The following is a 6,171-nucleotide window of genomic DNA, read 5'->3' on the forward strand; positions in this document are numbered from 1 at the left end:
CCATATGCCTTACTGATCAGCTCCTCTTTAAAAAAGAAAAATCTTTTATGGTTTTACTAATTTTCCTGTGGGTGTGTGTAGTTACAGTGGTCTATGCTCATATTAAACTTGGCCAAAGTTTAATTAATGAGGTCAGTGTTCACTATATTGCCAAAAGTATTCCCTAATATAAACTTGAGTGACATTCCATTCTTAATCCATAGAGTTTAATATAATGTCAGTCCACCCTTTGCAGCTATAACAACTTCAACTCTTCAGTGAAGGCTTTCCATTTCGTGGCTCAGTTTGTACAAGGTTTAGGGGTGTGTTTATGTGTTCATGGGTTTTTGTGACAATTCTTCTGGAAGTACATTCGTGAGGTCAGACACTGATGCTGTACGAGAAGGCCTGGCTCGCAGTTTCTGCTCTAATTCATCCCAAAGGTCTGGTGAGGTCAGGACTCTGTGCAGGTCAGTCAAGTTCTTCCACACCAAACTCACTCATCCTTATCTTTATGAGCCTTGCTTTGTGCACTGGTGCGCTGTCATGTTGGAACTGGAAGGGGCTGTCCCCAAACTGGGAGCATGAAATTGTCCAAAATGTCTCGGTATGCTGAAGCATTAAGAATTCCTTTCACTTTACTAAGGGGTAAGCCCAACTACTGTAAAACAACCCCATACCATAAATTCCCTCCACTAAACTTTACATTAGGACAATACAGTTAACAAGTACTTTTCTCCTGCCAACTGCCAAACCCAGATGGAAAAACATGATTTGTCATTCCAGATAACACATTTCCTCTGCTGTACAATCTAAAGCGCTCTACAGACTGGGTTAGACCTCTTGATCTAATCTGAAGGCCACATGAAGTTGATCCACTCTGTGGTTTTACATGGCCTACCATTTCGTGGCTAAATTTATTCTCAATCACTTCCACTTTGTTCTTACACCACTATTGGTTGACGGTGGAGCATTTAGTAGTGAGGACATTTCACAACTGGACATGCTGCACAGGTGGCAGTCTATCTCAGTACCATGCTGAAATTCATTGAGCTCTTGAGAGCGACCCATTCTTTCACAGATGTATGCAGATGTACTCTGCATACTAGGTGCTTGATACACTTGTGCTGATGGAAGTGGTTGGAACACTTGAATTTAATGATTTGGATGCATGAGCGAATATTTTTGCCAATGTACTGTACATTTAACCTTAATAATCATATCTATTCTTGCTTTGCAAGAGATAGTCTAACTGGATCCCAATGGTACATGAAAACAATGTCAACATCCATCCATCTATAAAGCATCCATCTTATTTCGATTATCCGGGCCAAGTCGTGGGGGCAGCAGGCTAAGCAGAGAACCCCAGACCTCCCTCTCCCCAGCCACCTCCAGCTTGTCCAGGGGAACACCAAGGCGTTCCTAAGCTAGCCGAGAGATACAATCTTTCTAGCGTGTCCTGGGTCTACACTGGGGCCTCCTCTTGGTGGGACATGCCCGGAACACCTCACTCAGGTGGCAGCCAGAAGGCATCATTATCAAATGGTCAAACCACCTCAACTGGCTCCTTTCAATGTGGAGTAGCAGAGGCTCTATTCTGAGCCCCACCCAGATGGGCGAACTTCTCATCCTATATCTCTAAGGGAGAGGCCACCCTTCGGAGGAAGCTCATTTCTGCCGCTTGTATCCACAATCTCATTCTTTCGGTCACTACCCATAGCTCGTGACCATAGGTGAGGGTAGGGACGTAGATCAACCAGTAAACTGAGAGCTTCACTTTTACACTCAGCTCTATCTTCACCACGACAGACCGGTACAGCGTCTGCATCATTGCAGCCGCAACACCAATCCATCTGTTGATCTCCCGCTCCCTCAGTCACTCATGAACAAGACCCTGAGATACCTAAATTCCTCCACTTGGGGCAGGAATTCGTCCCTGACCCGGAGTGGGCACTCCACCGTTTTCTGGCTGGGGACCATGGACTCAGATTTGGAGGTGCTGATTCTCATTCCTACCGTTTCACACTCAGCTGCGAACCGCTCTAGTGCGAGCTGGAGGCCATCACCCGATGAAGCCTGATATTAAGCTTTTCTCACATCATCTGAGAAAAGCAGGGATGAGATTCTGAGATCACCCAAGACTGAGCCAAGTGGCGCAAGAAATTCTGTCTATAAGAATTACAAACAGAATTGGTGACAAAGGGCAGCCCTGGTGGAGCCCATCAGCATCAGTTGTTTAAGGATCAAATGGTCCGTAGCAATGGGCAAGACACCCCATACTCCCAAAGCACCTCCCACAGGACACTCTGAGGGACACAGTCAAATGCCTTCTCTAAATCCACAAAACACATGTAGACTGGTTGGGCAAACTTCCATGCACCCTCAAGTATCCTTGAGAAGATAAAGAGCTGGTCCAGTGTTCCAGAACCAGGACAAAAACCACATTGTTCCTCCTGTATCCGAGGTTCGACTAACAGACGGACACTCCTTTCCAGCACCCTGGTATAGACTTTCCCAGGGAGGCTGAGGAGTGTGATCCCCCTATAGTTGGAACACACCCTCCGGCCCCTTTTCTTAAAGATGGGAATCACCACCCCGGTCTACCAGTCCAGAGGTACCGCCCCTGATCTCCACACAACATTGTAGAGATGTGTCAACCAAAACAGCCCTATAACAGCAGTGTCAGCATGGCCCCTCCCAAGAACCCTCAATAGGGCTTTGGAGCGTGATGTCACGGGAGCGGGGCCACGCCCCCTCCCGCCATGACAGTAGGCCAAGGAAAGCACACGGAAGCGTCAGCTATGGTTCGTACGTGCTGTGTTGCAACGTTAGATCACACGATAAGGAAGGCAAGAAGCTGGAAAATTGGCTCTCTTTTCATCGTTTCCCCTCCTGGAGGCAACGGGAGGGATCTCATGTATCCGATATTACTAAACGAAGACGTCAGGCTTGGATTGCAGCCGTCAGTCGAGCGGATATCGAGTTCTCTGCCATCCCCAATTTTTTTGTTGGTTTGCTCGCAGCATTTTCTTTCCGGTGAGTTCTAAATAAATTCATATCTCTCTTAATAGGCTTTTAGTGTTATTTTGAATGCGCTGAGGTCATAGATAATTAGATAAAACATCCTAATGTGTGATGCTGCAGAACCACGTCATGTTGACGGAGTAGCGTATTATTTGGCATTATTGCAGGCAAACCAGCATATGAAATATGAAACAGAAAAGAAAAGTATGTTTATTTTTTTTATTCAAGATCTGTTGACATGTACTTAGCAAGTACATACACATGAAATGCAAACTATTTACATGGCAACGCACAGCTGGCAACCTCTGGCTGTATCTTGATCATATGGTCAACGTACTCATAACGTGGAGGCTTAAAAACGGCCAAATCTTGTACCCAACCGTTTGTGAATTAGATGTGCGCCTCCAGGAATTTATAATTCCGAAAATGATTCGCCGTGTATGCGCTGACTCCACAGACAAGGTACGCAACAATATCGGGATAGGACAACGGCGGTAGGCTGTCTGGGTTTCCGCTTCACTGCCTTTTTTCATACGGGTCCACATTACCGATGCACGCTATTTTTTCCATGTACTGTTTCTTGGCGTCTGGGCGCAGTCGGTCGCGATACAGCCCTTTGTCTTTTGCGTTGATTTTAAGCGTGGTTCTGGCAGTCCTGGGGCCCGTTCTTCGTACCTCGCTTACTACATCCAAGATCAAATGACACATCCAAGATCAAATCATCGCGCCAACTTTGAGCTCGCTAATCCGGTTCTCCGAACACACCTGTTGTTGACGATTAGTATAGCTGGATGAAGTAATGTGAGATCACTGGGTGGCTTAAAAGGGGCTACGCATCGAGAGTAGAAACATTGATCGGCAACCCTGTGATTGGTCGGCGAAGATGTCGAAGGAGCGCGCTCAGTATTTTACGGCAGCAGTGCAAGAACTCTTGATTGAGGGATTTCAGGAGTTTCGGAGTTTAATTAAAACGCAAGGGAACACTGCAAAGGCTGCAAAAGCAAGGAGAGAGGGCTGGCAGAAAGTTGCTGACAAATTAAACTCGTAAGTAATTTATTATATTATATTACATTATATCCTCTTTCACATTAGAGCCACAACAGGACCCACTAGAACATGGGAACAAGTAAAAGTGAAATATAAGAATATTCTACAGAATGGTAATATTTATCACGTATATTGCTTTTAGTCTCTTGAAAAGAGACCCTGAAATAATCTGTTTGTTTGTAAATAATACCCTCACGGGAAAATCGATATCTCTCTATGAGCACACTGTCGCGCTGAGCTAAAGGATCCTGTCTATCCCGCAATATACGCTGAATTCTGAAAACTCTCCTTATCAATCTTGCACCTTCCGCAATGGGTTGCTCGCGTACAAACGGACAGGACATGGCTGCGACAGACTTCCCAAATCCACCTTCGCTTTTATAGCCGTGGTCTCTCATCTTGATTACACGAAGTAATTTACTATTACTACTCTAAAATATGAATTACATCTGAAATAATCAAATACATGGAATAGAATGATTAATAGTACATTTCCCTTTTTTTAGGAAATGACCTGTATGTATCTGTATGACATCAATAAAAGAATTAAATACTGCATTATCTTTAGTTACATTGATAATATTTATTTATGGAAAAACAGTGGAGAAATATCGCTGTTGCTTTCATATAACTGCAGCGGACATACCTGAGTGGCCGCGATCTAATCCTGTTTACATAAAGTAAACCTGCTCCCGAGCAGGTTTACGCTTACGGATCTGTTGCTATGACAGCAAGTCCCAGATGAGCTTCGGAGAACCGAACGATCCAAGATCACGCGAAATCGTCAACATTCAAATCCGGCTAACTTACTTAGCGAGGTACGAAGAACGGGCCCCTGCTTCCAACACAGTGGGCATTTCTCAATATGCGTACTTGTGCGTACTTGCGTTCTCGTGTACTCGTGATACGTCATCAGTCGGAGACCAAGTACTGTTCCAATTCGAAGTACGCATCAAGCCGAGAACGCGAAAAAGTCCCGGATGTGTTCTCGCTCCGCCCGTTTTATCGAGCATGCATCGGTGTGGACTTGGTACAGCTAAATATCCCAGAATGCATTTCGTCCAGAACAGCGGACTCCCGGCACATCGTTTTCAACCCCCCGCCCGCGGTATTTTCGCTACTCAGGTTAAACAAACCCCAGCAGCTGTCTACTGTATTAAATGTCCACTAAAATAAAAATAAAAGCGTTCTAACATCTCACCTGCTTGTTTTTATTAAGGTATGTACACGTATGTACATGTACACTATTTTTATTAATAGAGGTTTCACTACTGAGGTTAAAAATGATATATAAGTCACTTAGATCACTTCTAAATGTTAATGTTTGGTTTATTTCAGTGTTTTATTTGTTCCTGAGTAAACCGGTTTGGCTGTGATTAAAGTTAAGCTTCATAACATGTTACTCACAGTTAAATTAAGAGGGGACAGCAGTAAAAACTCCGGACATGTGACATCATTACGTACGCTGGTGTTCCAATTGTACAAATCACGAGTCCGTGCTCGCATTCTCGGCGAGTCCGTACTCCCGTGCGTTCTCAGCCAGTACGTACTCGCCGAGAATGCGAGTACGTACTCGCGTACTTGAGAATTGAGAAACGGCCAGTGTGTTTGTTTTGATTTGTGGCCTTCTGACATGGCGCCGCGATCCCACAATGCACTGCAGCGTGACGTCAACTCCAAAGCCCTATAACAGCGGTGTCAGCATGGCCCCTCCCAAGAACCCTCAATTTCTACATGTATTTAAAATTAAGAGGTGGTCACCAGCACCAGAGATGAGGTTGAATAAACAGACCGTCCTCTGGACGCCGTTTAGTGTGCTCACCCCAAGACCCTATATGTATCCGTTATGAGAGTCTAAGTAATGTGGGTGTCTGGATTGTAGAATAAAATTGAGGCACAGGTGGCCAAAAGGAGACAGAGGAGGAATGCCTCCCCTGCACCTCAGTGACACACCTGTACCTCAAGGCCCTGCATGTGTGGTGGTGTAATGGTGCAGGAATAGGGAGGCAGTTGGGGATGGGGAGGGAAGGATTGGGGAGCAAAGTACCCCCTCCCTGGAGCCAGCTCCCCTGCTGACCCTGGTAAGTGTTGTTTTATCTTTCCTCAACCCAATTAGTAGTA

This window comes from Pelmatolapia mariae, linkage group LG5 (assembly GCF_036321145.2).
Source record: "Pelmatolapia mariae isolate MD_Pm_ZW linkage group LG5, Pm_UMD_F_2, whole genome shotgun sequence".
Lineage (NCBI taxonomy): Eukaryota > Metazoa > Chordata > Actinopteri > Cichliformes > Cichlidae > Pelmatolapia > Pelmatolapia mariae.